General features: G+C 36.4%; 1 protein-coding gene and 1 long non-coding RNA gene across 13 annotated transcripts in view; one reads left to right on the top strand and one right to left on the bottom strand.

The window, feature by feature from the left end:
- DMD (dystrophin) overlaps positions 1-16,108 on the bottom strand; it is a 1,063,969-nt gene that overhangs the window by 978,125 nt on the left and 69,736 nt on the right. The window lies entirely within an intron of this gene.
- Positions 9,754-14,851, top strand: LOC121057259. Its single transcript, XR_005813729.1, has 3 exons — positions 9,754-9,851; positions 10,138-10,210; positions 13,942-14,851. It is a non-coding gene; the product is annotated as an uncharacterized LOC121057259 (long non-coding RNA).

Genomic DNA, 16,108 nt, shown 5'->3' with positions numbered 1-16,108 from the left:
AAGCCACAGCACTAATTAGTCTGAAAAAACGCTTACAGCTGCCTCTAGGATGGATCCCAAATTTACCATACGCTTCAAACTTTGACAGCCCTGCACAGTGCCTTCTCATTTGCAAAACAAGGATATTAATGCCACATCACCTTGTAGGCAGAATGAAAAAAACAATATTTGTGAAATGTTGAGATAAGATTGGAATGAGCACCACTGCATCACTGTGCACTTAAGAGCTATATCAAAACACAGGGCAGCAATGGGAAAAATGAACAGTTGCACAAGGATTGATAAATGTATCGTTTCCTAGTTGTTGGCTTCACAAGTTCAAGAACACTTTTTGTTCATTTCTATAAGAAATGCCAGATGCCTCACAATACATTAGATTTCACATCTATGTTATCTTCCTAATTTAACCTCATCTATTTAATTATAGACTTCTTTTAATTTTCACATTAAAAAGATGTTACAGAACAAAAAGTTACCATAGAGACATGTACACTCTTTTCCAATAATTTCAAATATAGTTAGACTCAATTAATTATTCAGTTCATCACAGAACCATTTATACTTTTATATGAAATATTCCAGGCTGACAGATTTTTTTATTTTTTTTTTCAGGTATGAAAAAAAGAACTTCAAATGGCAGTTAATGAATTTAGGAAAAAAAAAGGTTAAAATTGTGAACAGAAATATTTTGTTCACAAATCAGAAAAAATATCCACCAGCTAGACCTATAATCTAGGGTCATTCTAGATTCCTTTATATCTCTTATATATGAGGATGGTTTGGGGAAAAAAGGGTTGTTTTGCATTTATTTTAAAAGCCTACAATAATAAGAGCTTTGATGCTTCATATGCATGCTTACTGACAAGTTATATATGAATCCTGTCTTTAAAGAGATAATATAACATTAAAGACTAAAATTGTCACCATTTTTAATGGGAGTGAAAGCAACCCGATACTGATGGAGAGAATCTGGAGCTGTCATTCAGAATACAATCTTTTTGATTGGCAGCCATGATTTGGTAATACTGAGACCTTGTGCTACTTGATTAAAACAACATCAAGATGGAAAGATCTCTTCAGATTAGAGGTCAGGAACATCAGTTTCTGATTTTTCTGCAGTTGTCACAAGTGATATGGGGTAATTAACTAAGTCTGGAATAATGTCAGACAGGTGGTACTTTTCTTTTGAAGCAATTCATTAGGGAAGACTTGTCACTTGTGACATTCCCACATAAATCCTGGTGCTTGGCATCTTCTTCAAATCAATTTAACTTGCTCCCTTGAATATGACAATATTTTAAAGGACAATACAGAGTCATCTAATACAACAGCTTAGAATTTCATTTGGCAAATCTTTTTTGTTTTTTTTTAAAAAAAAAAAAGGCAAAGTTCCCAAATCTTGCATATAATCAACAAGAATTTTCAAACTGAGAAGACCCACAGAAAATAGAAAAGCTGCTGTCAGCAAGGAAACGAGAATAAGCACTGCCAGGTTGAATGTGAGGTCTTGGTCAGTGCACAACAGCCATTCTGTATCCCCTTCTCATCATTTTATCAACACTACTTAGCTTGTCTGTTCTTACAATGGTTATAATCACACCTCAAAGTTCGACAGGGAGTAGAAATATGATACTCTCCATAATATTGTGGCATATAATGCCAATTTTGCTACTCTACCAGTGACTTCAAATAAGTCTTTTAAAAAACTTGAAGATGAACTACCAAACAAACTATATTGTTTATGTAAGCATCATTGACTGGAATACTTAAATGTGAAAAGCCACCAGCAGACTGGAAAGAGAAAGCACAAGGTTGCAAAGTAACTTGTTCGCACTTTTAGCTGATTGTCTTCAAAGAAAAATAGATTTTAATTTTCAAAATTGTTTTTATGTTGTGGTTTTGACTGACTTAAGGGAAAGCAAGAATACTAAATAACGAAGCCCAAACACGAAGAAAATACATTCATGAAAATATGTTTAAAAGAGGTTGCAAAGACCTCACTCATAATGAATAGTTTTTTAAGACTACAGGAGTCCAGCTATGGAAACTCATTAACAGCATAAGCAGTACTAAATTGTCCTAAATAAGTGATTGCTCTAGTACCAGTACTGTACTGTTTTGCAATTAGGCATAGTGAAAATCTCAATAGGATTCTGGATTTAACTGAAATAGCTAAATTTTAAAAGATTTTACATCATGAATAAGTACTATTAAACACTCGGTCTTATTTCACAGTATCTGGTATGGATCAAGACAGCCTCTTAGCCTTTCTAGCAGTATGCTTACTCAAAAATTTACTCATGCTGCTGTAAATATATGTGAGAAATACAAGCACAACATCAATTCCATATTGGGTTTTCAACAATATCCATTAAAGCTTGGAAATCTGATTTCCTTCAATTTTGAAAAGTCCCTTTCCAGACAGAAAGTCTTTGGTTTGTAAACAGAAGTCTTGGTGCCTTCCTGAAGGTACGTCAATTGTTTACTGTTAATTTATTCAGGGATTTTCAAGGAGCAATGATGTCAAAGGTTAAGAAGCCCTTAATTTAATAGATAAGTTCTGGTTTTATTTATTCACAAAAATTCACTGCTCATGATTTTGTACACGTTAACTCTACTAATAAATATGCTTGACAGTAAATTACTGTCATGCTAGTCAGGAAGTCAAAGCTCTTAATCGCTATATGTAAATGGATTTTTGCTAAGAGAAGTCACTTCTACTGTGTAGTAGCTTTCTCTTCTTGAACTGACATTTACATCAGCCATCATTCTCTGTAGAAGAAACATATATGCATGCAGCAAAAACAGCTTTTGGATTCTAAAAGGCCCTTAAACATTTACCTTGAAGAATGCCAATCATATTCCAGTGACAGTATTTTTTTTTCAAGTCAAACTAGCACTGTCAGCTGCAAAGATACTGACAAGAAGCACTGAAGAAAAACTGCTTAATTCATTTTGATATGAAAAAAATCATTGATCAAGATTTACACAGCTATTGTCATCTTGGCTTTCATTGCAAAAGAAACTGGAAATCACGACAGCTTCTGGGGACAGTTTTGCCTTGGTTCCTATGATTACTTCAAATTCCATACATTAAATATTAATATAAACGGTGAGTAAAAACAGCTTTTCCGTCAACTTCTCAGCAATGAAAATGTTGACTTTCAACAAATCATCAATCTGCACGTGAAAAGACAGATCGAAAGGTACGCTCGGTTTTACCATGGGACTAGAACACATTGTATATGCCATTCTAACAGCTATGTAACAAAGTTATTCTTTGGAAAAATCACATTTTTTAAACAGTATGCAGATAGAAGGTAAACATATATGAAATTAGTTATTCCACATTATTCTAACTGTTAATTTCCATGACCAATGAAAGGTCAGGAGCAAAGGTATCACATTTGCTTAGTTTTTAAGCTACTATGGTAGGATGCCTGCTGAGGGAATTCCATTAAAGCTAGCCATACAAAGTCAAGCCTATTTTCAAGAGTAAGTAGCACTGTCTGAACTCTTGCTTTTTTCTTCCTTTGGAGTTAGACTTTGAATTTAGCTATCATTTTGGAGAGTACAAATTATACCCGCTGACAAGACAAATATTTTCAAAAGAAGAGGTCATTGTAGATGTTGGGAAGTTGCCATTGCTTTCAGTGGATTCAAAAGATTGGGATTTTTTACCGTTCCATGTTTGCATGTTTATATTTTTTCAGTTTTAATCTACTTTACAACTCCGCTCCACTGCCCCACCCCCTGTGAACTTCACTGACGTCTTACCCAGAAAGCTTCTGAGAGTAACCGATGGAAATATTTTAAAGATCTCCACTCCAACTTGTCTGTTTACTGCCAGTAATTAAAAGGTTGGTTAAAATAGTAGGCCAGGGCACCAAGCCAATGCATGGTCATTTGCCTTATTTCTAAGTATAATATCCTTGGTCTTACAAGAATTTCCACCAAAAACAAGAAGAAAGAAGGAGGACAAAGAGAGATGAGTCAAGTGAAATAACCCCAAATTATTTCGAGTTCGACAACCCTACAATGTTTTAAATCCAACTCAGATGATGAAGACTGCCAAACACGTATATCAACGTGGTGGTGAATGATCGCTCTCATAGATCTTGCACAGCAAAATACATCATGGGCAGCTGCGCACACAGCAATTTCATCAGAGGCAGCGACAGCTTGTCCCGAGACAGATTATTCTTATGACATCTTGATTTCCTCACTACACCGTCTGCCTGTCAGGCTACTTTCCCAGTAGAATTGGTGCAGGTGTCAGGACTCTTTAGCAGTGCAGGGCAGATATCTGCCCCCTACCCCAGCCGGCTGCTGGTTGCCCCCACAGACCTTCCAGGGCCCTTGCAAGAAGCCCCGACATCCTTCAGCTGTGCTACAGGCTGGCATCGCCTTGAGAGTAAGAACTATTCACCAAATCAACAGATGTGCTGTGGCCTTCTAGGCAACCTCCCAGGGACGTATGGGAGGATGAAGTCTGTCACTGGCACAGAAAAAAGAATCCTACATAAGTTGTGTGATGAAAATAAGACCCACTGCAGAAGCTATCACTTTAAGTTAGGTAAACATCCATTTCAAAATTTGGGCAATACAGGAGTCTGCTCTGACAGAACACTTGACAGAGGAGTTTAACTGTTTTTTAAACATACTTGTATTCCCCCGATTAATTTCTTGAAGGTATCCTATACTCAATCTTTTCAGACAACCGAAGCAACTTTTAGCAGCTTCATCTTGATTTTAGCACATTTTGATTTCTAAATCCTTCTTCAGATACAGCACAATTCCCTTTTCTACATGTCTGTAATATATGAAACCACATACATTCTGAATCTGAAATACTGTTTCAGCAGTTCCCACACTGTACTTTTTATTGTAACATCTTGTAATCTGACAGATATTCTACTTTTACTACATTTTTTTTTTTTTACTATGCACAACTCATCTTCAAAAATATTGAAGAACTTCAATAATAAAAGTGAAAGCTAACTTTTTCACATTGTTCTCAGAATGTCAGCTAAGCACGACTAGCTCATTCTTTTCAGGGAGCTTCTACTGCTTGTGGCTAGTGGAATACATTGCTAAATCTTGATGTTTTAATAGTGTTTTAATAGAAGTGTAATATTGACCACATTTGTAATGCATCACCCAACTCCTAACTCTAGAACTGATGTGCTTTGTATTACAGTGCATCAAAATGATCAACTATGGTTCACACCTTGGTAGGTACATATGTACACACAAAGTTAGGCACTGTTTGTTTATACCGTGTACATTGAGAGTGAATTTCTGTAGTTTCAGCAGAAATGAGAAACAAAAAAAGATCATAGACATATGCTTGGTTAGAAGAACTGAGTCATAGAAATGTTAAATGTTTCATCCAAATTCAGATATCTTGTAAAAGACATCAAATCAATGTTTTCATTTTGAGTCTCAGTCCTAATCACAAATCTGGATTTCTCCAAGTACTACAGGCGCACTGCATGAGATGCTAGCAGAACTCAGGTTTAACAATTTGCAATAGAAACCTACAGTGATGCTCTTTAACGTGTTTGGAGCCATTGCTGGAAAGAGCAATCAAATAACCCAAACAAAAATAGAAACAGAGCTGTTAGACATGCATCATTTTGCCCATTCACATCCATTCTATTAATGATATCCATCACAGATAAGGAGAATTATAACATTTCAAAATCTCATAATGAACAGCTTGCCAGATACATACGAAATGGACCTACTTTTTCTTCTCTGAACTCACCCCCCAAAAAAAAATCTATTCAAGTTTAAAGACAGTTTAGCTTCCCTGTCTACCCCCACACAAGCCTCTAGCGAGCTAACAATTACTGGCTGCAAACAAAATGAAGTATGATTAAACAACTTGGTATTTTTCTTTAAAGATTACTGAGGAAGCTCACAGTACACAGCTGTCATTCACAACAGGCTGCTAAAAATAAAAACAAAGATACCCAATTTAAATGGATAATGGAATTTAAAGGAAAAAATGAAGAGCAGGTTCAGTTTATGGTTAAAATTGCTCCCCCGCCCTGAAAATGCACTGTAATGCAATCAGTGAGGTTTTGGCATGCACTAAATAACTTTCTGGATAATATAAGTGAAATACACCACAGTAAGAGCAGATGAATAAGTACCATTCTGCACGGTTGGCACAGAAGTAGTTGCTGCATTTAGGGGCAGGGCTGAGAAGCCTTCGCACCAACAGCAGCCCACAAAGCCTCTTTTGGAGCTGCTGTGGGGCTCTGTCAGTTCTTCCCCTGCATCCCTGTCAGCTTGCAATCTCCAGTACAAAGGACTGAAGTTTTCTTATGCAATTGTTATGCACATTTTTAAGCATAGGTAAAATAAAGCTACCCTTAATATTGTTCTATGAAAATTATCTGGTGGACCTCTATCTATAGTATTGCATACAACAACCTCTACCATGCTCGTCGTTGATCTACAGTAGAAAATGCAGGGATATGGTTTTGCCAGTTCCTTATAAATCCTTCATTTATTTCCTCTATCACAACAACAAATTGCTGCCCAGAGCTAACGCAATCCAAAGTAAGCACGTGTTCATATTTGCTTTAAAATATTCATGTATCAAATTAAATTTTGAATTTCACATGGCTTTGCATCACTCCCATCAGCTCTAATTACTGATTTATTTTTGGTACTAACAGTTTAAATTTATACAGCACTCTCAATGAAAAATTCTTCAAAGCAATCTGACAGAGATGTCTCCTGCCCAGCACTACAATGCAGACCCCATTGGATCTGAACTTCATTCTGGGCCAATAATATTGTAATTTTACAGAGAAATGAGGAACTTGGATAAAATCTTATGGGCACCGTTTAAATACACAGGATAGTTATCACAGCAGGATTTTTGCCAGGCGATTGAGGTTAACACCCCTAACTCCTGCCAAAAAGCCATAGAATATTTAATGGCAGGAAGTCATCCCAGTTATATCCTAGCAATTTCATACTATAAATGATGTAATAAAATTTAACATAGGATATTCAGCAGAGGATATATAACATTTAAAAGTATGAACTGCTGACTTTATACAGTATTAATATTTGCATGTACACGCACGTTCACTGACTTTACATCTGCCTCCATTTTAAAAATAAACCCATAAAGCCCATTTAATCTGTTCAGAGTTATCAAGGATAAAAGAGCACAGATAATTTCAGTACTATAAATGCTAGAATTTGGTTGTAGCATTTCATGTAAATGCCTCAACAGCCATTAAAGCAATCTCTTTTTTTCCCCACCTACAGCTTTATCAGACATACAGAGTGATAAAGCTGAGGAACTTGGAAGATGGATTATATTTACAGCCAAATCATTAACCTACATCTGATTCATAGGAAGTAAAGGTAGAACGTATGGAGGAAAGTAGTGTCACACCATTTTCCCCTTACAATTTAGGATAGCAGATCAGGATGGAAAGGGGAAGAGACTGCTGAAATCTTACGCACAGACTTATGCTTTTTAGAAGCTGGTGGCAACACAGTTAAATCCACCTATTTTACAATATAATACCTATATTATTACTTTCTCCTTTCTCTTTTTCACCCTCAGTCTCATAAATCACATAAAAAGGCCTAGGAATCATGAACAATCCTCTTACTTTTATGGAAAAAAGGTGAAGGGACCAGAAACTGCATCAGTCTGTATACATGTAATTGGCAGCACCCTCATAGGTTTGTTCAAATAAAAAGCACACCATCAAACAAACAAACAAAAAACAAACAAACAAACAAAAAAACACTGGTTTAAATTTGGCAAAGCTGACACATCCACACGATATACTTGATTATAAATGGCACAGATATGCCATTGCTCATGCTGTTACAGAAGCCATACGAACGTATAAACACAATATATAAACTTTATTAAAAAACCATGAAAACTACCCAAAAAAAAATATAAAGATGCTCCCTCACACTGCCTTTCTAGTTGGATTGAGGAAGGCCAGAGGGGAAGAAAAAAAAATAAAAAAATCACTGGCCCAAGTGAGGTGGAACACCAAGAGGTGTCTTTGTCTTGCTCTTTTGTGGTGTCTGACAGCATCTGGGGGACACATATGTGGTGGCTGGTGTTTTTTCCAAGAGGTCACACCACATTTTGCAGGCACACCTGCACTTTTGACCACATTCTAGCCAAACTAGGCCTGCACTTGTTGCTACCTCCCTCCCTGCTGGGCCACCAATAACAGTTTTAGTCCAGACAAAGTTCTACCACCAATTCCGTTCAACAGCCCTAAAACAGAATACAAAAACTAGAAAACCTCATACAGCAATGCAACACACACCACAGACACACACCTGCCATTGCACCACCGCATTTATATATTTCAGGATGTATCCTTTCACTGATTGCAATATTTTTTAGAGCAAAGAACTAGGAACCATTATGGCTTCAGTTTGTTTCAGTATTCAGGTTTAACCTTCAGGATGTATCTTCCATACTGCAAAACTTAGTGTTTGTATTCACGTAGAAACTTGGAGACATCTGCTCCTTTCTCAAATCAGTGAAAAACTTATTTTTTCCCAAGATTAATCTTACTGCAGGTTACTTCTACACCACAACACATATACCCTATAAATCTATGTAAACTTATAACCCATTCAAGTTCACAAAAACACGTCTCACACAGCCTGAAAACCCCTCTATTTGTATATAACAGATCACAAGAAACAAAACACCTCTTCAGGTGTAGACTTGGGTTTCTCCATTTCAGCCCTCATCCTTTCCTCACCTGAAAGGTCTTTGCAAGAGACTGACGAGAAACCCAGTGACCTAAACTTCCTGAAGTCAAAGTAAATATGTAAATATTTATTCATAAGTAACTCATTTTTTTAAGTCCAGTTTACCAAAGTAATGTCATCATTTCTTCTAAAAGAGCCAATAAACACAGCTAATAGATTTTTTTTTGTTTAATTTAAAATCTATTTTCTGTTGTGAAAATGGTTTTCCCAACATAAGGAGTAATATACAGCCTAAGGCTAACTAAGGCTGTAATATACAGCCAGACTTTGTAAAAAGCTCACTCCTCTTACTAGCTATTGGCTTTCCCGATAAAGAAACGAGTAATAAGACAATATGAAAACTCACTCAAGCCTCCTCCACTTCTTCCTATATGAAGACTTCTCTTACGTCGCACATTATTTGCTCCTCCTTTTCCCTTTCCTCCTCATTACCTAAAGAGCAGAGCTAGTGACCAGCTTCTCATTTCAGTGAATTGGCAGGCCCAGCTTCTCCTCCCCACCAGCACTCCTAGCTTCTGCCACCACCAACAGAGTATGCTGAACTTATGTTAGATACCAACAGTTACCTGCTTGAGGCATACCTGACAGTAACTTAGTGCAAAACAGTCATTTTCTGGTTTGTTATTTTAATACAGTAGTTCACTTCTGTTAATTCAGATTAAACCCATCGATGGATATTATTTGTAAAGATTACGTTAAAGGAGGATTTAGTATTAACACATTAAAAACTCAAGAAGCATCAAAATTGGACCACACAATTCACATCTGTGTTTTCTCTTTAGCATCCTGTGTTACTGGAAAGAAAGGGCTGTGTTTTGGGAGATGAACATCTCCTGATCTACTATCTCTTTCCCACTTGACACCTCCTCCCATCTCATGCCTGACGAGTCTCTTTTTCACCTGATCAGCTGAAGAAGAAGTCTTCTGATGACTGCCAAGAAGAAACTCTGCTTGCATTTCCTCTCTCTGCCAGGCCCCTGTGGTATCTCACCTTGCAGAAAAGTGACAAGGAAAGCACAGTTGGATCCCTGTTGTTGGGAAGACTGCAGTGCTTTATTTTGGTTAGTGGGAGGCAACAAGGGTAGGGGGAAAATAAATACATCTTTCTTCATTATCTCATTCTGAGAAATGGTTCAGAAACTGTAGATGAGATTTCAAAATAGTCAAGTAAAAGTAATCAGCCTGAACTAGCCGAACAGTCTAGAAAATGTTAGCTCATTTGGCACTGTTTTGTAAACACCATCTTAAAAATAGGAATTATCATGAAACCTAGCAAAAATATAATCATACTTTTGCCATAAGAGAAGGACTTTGAAGGTAGCAATGATCTCATTCTCCAACCAACAGCACATGGAGCTGTGTTAAGGGTAATACTGGCAATTGCCATCAACTCGAAGAAGGGTGAAACTGGGATGAGAAGGTAGGTTTTTTCCCCCTTTCAGAAACTTTAATAGCTCTTTTGAAGAGAACCAACATTCAACTTGATAAAAGTCTGTGGATATTAATTAATTCACTCATTAAATAGATTTAGAGCTTAAAGCCAGATGGGACCATTTGATCATTTAATTCAACCTGCGCACAGACCATTAAGTTTCACCTACTTATACTTATAGTGAGCCAAATAATTCATGTTTGGCTAGCAGATACTGTTCAGAAAGGTATTGTTATTGATTGGAAAACATTTAAAAGTGAAAAATTTATAACATCTCCTTGTCATTAGTTTCAGTGGTTAATTATCTTTGTTGATTTAAAAATACATAAATAAAAATGAACACCTTATTTACAGTTCCATTTTTTAAAATTCATTTTCATCCTTCCTTTTATGCTTATCTTTTCTAAGGGGAAAACCCAATTATCAGCTAGAACTTTTCACTCAATACCGTCATATGAACTATTCAGGCCTCCTTCTGCGTTGAAATAAAAGTAACCAGGGGCCTCATCTGAAGCCTTTTCTTCCATTCACGTTTTTGTCACTCGCCTGCTCTAACATCCCTTGGCAACCTGACAGGCAGTGTGTGCTCCATGCCAGTCTCACCAGTGACCTGGATGAGATGTACTGGCAGGCCAGCTGATGGGTGATTTCCCTTATCCTTGTTACTCCCAACAGCAGGCATCTCCCAGCCTCTTCTGACAATTTCCCTATCTGTACACTCAGGGATTACACTCTTAACCAACAGGATTGCACTGACAGCTTGTGTTTAATTGCTGATTCACGGTGATCCCCATCTAGAGCCAATTAAAAAATTATGTCCAAATTTTTGATGTTTGCATATCAAATCATGACGATTTATTCACTCACAGAAATTCTCTGGGGCTAGCTGGTTTTGACAGCATTTCCATTCAGAGAAGATAATTCTGTGCTGGAGAATAGGACCTTCAAGACCGTACTTCAAGTGCCTCTGAGCAGGCACCTGAACCTCAGCCATCTCCATCCCTCGGGAAATCCTTAAGCTTTGGGCAACAGAAGCCGTCTGTCTCTCACTCTGGCCAAGTAAATATTTATTTTTTCCTAAGAAATAATGAGATGGATTGGCTAGGCAGGGCTATGGCCCAAGACTGTGTTTCAGATGAAGCAAAGCGGAGAAGTAAAACTGAGTGAGCTACCCGAAAGTCTACAAATAGTGGAGGCTGCTCTCAGTTTTCAAATAAGGTTCTGAAAATCCTTTGCTCTGTTCTAATGAACACTGAACCCAATATAAAGCGTAGTAATTTTTGGTAAGATTAAAAAATTACATTCTGACCATCTCTGTACTAAGAGTCTTATCTATGAGTTCTCTTTTCAGGGATTTTCCCTATCTGAATTTATTAATACATGCCTCTTCATATTAAGTCTATCCTATGCTCTACACTATAAAGAATCCTTATTTACATTAATGTATGTATTCTAGTGTGATTCAAATACATTAAAAAAAAACATTCAGTAACATTACTACTTAAAGTAAAATATCAGTGTTCCATTTGTTATTTTTGTAGAAATGCACCACCATACAGTACATAATTTTTTAAAACTATTTCTGCTTTTAGAAATAACAGAATGATTTCTGCTCTGATTTTAACCGCACTGTGAACAGCAATAAAAATAGATGCTGTACTTGTAGTAGCAGTGCATGTTACATTACTTTAGTAATACAATTCAACCTCATAAACAAGAGGCACAGTGGCTTATAAGCAATGCTAAATTCTTTAAATCATTATTGAAATTTCTTCTATATGTGTGGTCTTAATTACTCAATTTTGGGCAAAAAAAAAGACAAAAGCAAATGTGTATCCAAATAAAACAATCTGCCCAAGCTGCCTAACCATTTAAGGTCGCCTTTTAATCTAATCAACTTCTAGAACATCTTAGTACTTATTTCTGTGCTACTTTCATATCTGTTTTTTAATTAGCAGCTCTAGTACAAACTGCTCTGTCTTCATTCCAAAGGAAAGAGCAACTAGCAGTTACAAATAGGAATATCTTTATGCCTCACCACATGGCATATTTTATTTCATTTTGTGTTGAAAACTGAGCACCAAATGGAACCAATGAGTCATTTCTCTAACTTTTCTATACATTTGCCTTAAGGAAGAAGATAGACTAGGTCTACTTCTCTTTAAGATTGTAATATTATAGAAACAGTACAATCACATTAGAATAATTACCCAAAAGAGACCCACGAGAAATCATTAAACTTTAATATGCCATTAGATTAAAACATACATTATTGACCACAGAAAGGTTGCTGGCAGTTGTATGTATGTCAGTAAAAAGGAACAGGGACCTTCCAAAATTTAGATGGGTAGAAACTCTATTGGTAGGGGGAACAGAAGTGGAAAGAGGTGATTTCAGTAATGATTTCCGGGAAATTAATTTTGACACCAAGAAATTCATTTGACTTTTGTGCACTGAGTAATAAAACTATAAATCTTTAGCTATATTAATGTGTTGGAATAGACTTGATGATGAAAGTGTTTTGGCACTGGGTTATGAGATAGGTTAATAGGACATTTGTGAAGCTGTTCTGCTCCAATACCAAGCTGACAACTTAAACAACCATGAGTCATCACATCTTGCCAAGGAAGTTGCAAGGATGAAATGGATAACAAACCACTAACAAGACTTTACTTCTAGAATTTAGAAGAAATGTCACCTCTTGGTTTCTACTATGATAACTTGTGATTTCACATGTATTTTACATGTAAAATAATTTTAATATGATAAATTCAGAGCTCACAAAAGCAGTGAGCCTAAAAAGAGCCCTGATAATTTCAATCTAATCATATGGTTAACAATATATGGAGTAAAACATTTTGAAGCTCTTAAGGGAATTCACAGAACTCTTCAGAAACTAAGGACAACTTAAAAAAGGTATTGTAAAACTTCTTACAATTTTAACAATATGTTCACTACCATTAAAAAAGGAAAGAAGGGAGGGAGGGAGGGAGGGAGGGAGGGAGGGAGGAAGGGAAAGGTTGTTTATATCCATGGTCCAGAACGTCTGAATTTTCTGAATTACATTAACCCAACAGTAATTTCTCCCCTCCATAAATAAACAGGAAAAGCTCAGTAGATTTCAGATAAATTCTGTTGGGGATCCTGGAGTTATTTTTTGAGGTACTCATTAGATTCTGACACTGGAAATGGACAAAATAACACTGACTTTGGAAGAACTGAAATTGGAAGAACAGAATTTGGAAGAACAGAAATTTGTAAGATGTATATTTTCAAATCTGGAAGTGTTTCCAGGTAAGCCTGACAGCATGATGCCCTTGATATCATATTTCTGTAGCAGCCACGCATTTCAAATTACAGATGATCCAAAACACTGTAACCAGCTGCAAATGCATATGGTGTAGAGCTGGCAATCTGGTATTTCTACATATACAGGGCAATCTTCCACTGGAAGTACAACCATAATCTCCCTAGGCAGATACATCACTTCGCACTATATGATCACTAACACAACAGGTGATCTTTGACATGGCATAGTATATAGCGGTGCACCAACAAAACAAAATGATTCAAATAAAAATGTTCTAACCATAATAAACTCTGAGCTTGATATATAGCTTCATAATCTTTAGTGTTGTTCTAACCTCCAGACCTTACTGTATTTTGTCACTACTGGAAACATAATGTCGAAAAACAATTTTATTTATTTTTTCCCCCAGATGTTTTCCTAATACAGCATCTCCAAATTGGCTAAATTGTTATTCGCCTGAAGTCACTGATGGATCACAAGGAGCAGTCATGACCTCTGGACTTTTCAAATATCCTTTCAGCATGAGTAGCCCTTTCACAATCAGGCTACTCTGACCAGCAATCAGATCAGAGCTGCACTTGGGTGAGTCTGTGGGACAGCATCTCTTCCAGCTGCTATTTAACATTCTATTAATCAGCCTGTCTTATTCTCTGCTTTTCCTAACTATCCCTGGTTCTTGATGCTTGAAATTGTTCTGATTTGAGAATACAGTAGAATTGCTACACATCTATAAAATCCTAAGTAGGGCTTCGACAGCAAAATGCCAGCTGAAGGGACAGCACCAAGCAGTACCATGGTTATTCACACCTTATGGACAGTTGCTGTATGAGTGCAGAGGAGGAAGTTTTTCTCCATCCTTCACAACAACACTCCATGAACTCTACGAAGTGTGAGATTACTGTTCCAGTATCCTTCACAGAAGCCCATGGTGTACAGCTGGTCAGCTTAGTCCATGCAACAGCTGCCAAGCTGGGGACAATATTACTCCCATTATCCCTCTGAAGTCCATCTGGTGCAGAGCAGCACTTTGTGGCTCATGCCACACGATGCTGGTGTAATTCCTACTTGTTAACCCTGAGAGATGTAAAAGGGAAATTATAAGCAAGGCTTTTATCAGCCCAGATGCCAAACTTTAGACAATAGAATTAACTGATAAGTGTCATTTCCTGTATAAGCTGCTTCCAGTTCAATTTATTTTACAGCTCTCATGAAAGATTATATTTTAGTTTTAATTAACATTTTTTTAAGAAATCAAGGCATTTCTGTTCCTAACAGAACACAGAATGACCACCTTTTCCAGTTAAGAACCTATCCTTCGAATACAAATAATGATCCACAACCTCATTTATAAGCATTTCTCATTAAAGGCATTAATCATGCCTTACTAGACCTACTATACAAAAGTTTGCCTTAGTTTTTAGCATTAGTGAGCTAAGCCAATATTTTTGAAAGCATTTAAATAAATCAATATCTTAAAGCTCTTTGAAAAGGAAACACAAACTTAAATCCAATTAGCTTTAGTCAGCACCTCCTTCTAAGTAACTTTTTCAGCTGGCACTCAAGTGTGTTTTTTATTTTTTATTTTTTATGGCATATTCTTTCTTTCATAGTCTTTAAAGTCATATATAGCTATATGAAAGCAATAGTTCAAGCTGGCTGAAAATAAAAGAAGACCCTTGAAAATGTTTAAATAAAATAAAAGGCTAGTGCTTCTAAGGGTATATCAAACAATACAGGCCAATTTTATAATATCATGAAGAAAGTATAAAGAAAGTATAATATAACACACTTGTGTGGACAACATAAAAAATTGAAACACCTGAGCATTAGAGGTATCCCAGGGCTATAAGCACACAACCCAAAGACAAATATATATACAAATAAAACTTGGCATATTTGGGAAAGAAATTAATAAAATGTGACCTGGTAAGTTTCACCATGAATAACACTGCCTCTTTTGTTTTTAGTCTCAGCCATTCCTTCAACTCTTTTAATTATGTACAATAACTGTACATTCGCAGTTTCTTAAAATAACTCTTTGTATGCCTGCTCCCTGTTGTAAATTAATCTGCACATCTGAGTCCTCAAAACAGGTTCTTCAGATATTCTGTCAAGAGTTGAGAATAGAGAAGCTCATAGCCAAAACAATAGATCTTTGGGTAAGATCTTTGCACATACTTGTGTATCAGTAACCTACTTTTCTCTGGACAACCGCCAACACAAGCAGCAGATAATAATTCTTACCTGTCAAGCATTCTGCACTGGAGTGTTTCTTCTCAATTAACAAAGGCAATTAAGAAGCATGAATATTAAAGGCAGCATTAAAACCTATATTTGCTAATTGATACTACATCAACTGGTGAAGACAGGAGAATTACAATAGCCAATTTACAATCTGCATAAAAGTGCTTCACATTCTTAACTCCTTACAGTCAAGCTGAGGAGCTTGACTGCTCATGCATCATTTCAACTTCTTCATATTACCACTTGTGGAATCTAATCCACAAACAGTAAAATCACCTTTTCACAATGTCAGCCTATTGTAACTTTTAATATTATTTCACAAAATCTCTTGA

This window comes from Cygnus olor, chromosome 1 (genome assembly GCF_009769625.2).
Source record: "Cygnus olor isolate bCygOlo1 chromosome 1, bCygOlo1.pri.v2, whole genome shotgun sequence".
Classification (NCBI taxonomy): Eukaryota; Metazoa; Chordata; class Aves; order Anseriformes; family Anatidae; genus Cygnus; species Cygnus olor.
The sequence above is the reverse complement of the archived record's forward strand: the minus strand, read 5'-3'. Positions and strand labels throughout refer to the sequence as shown.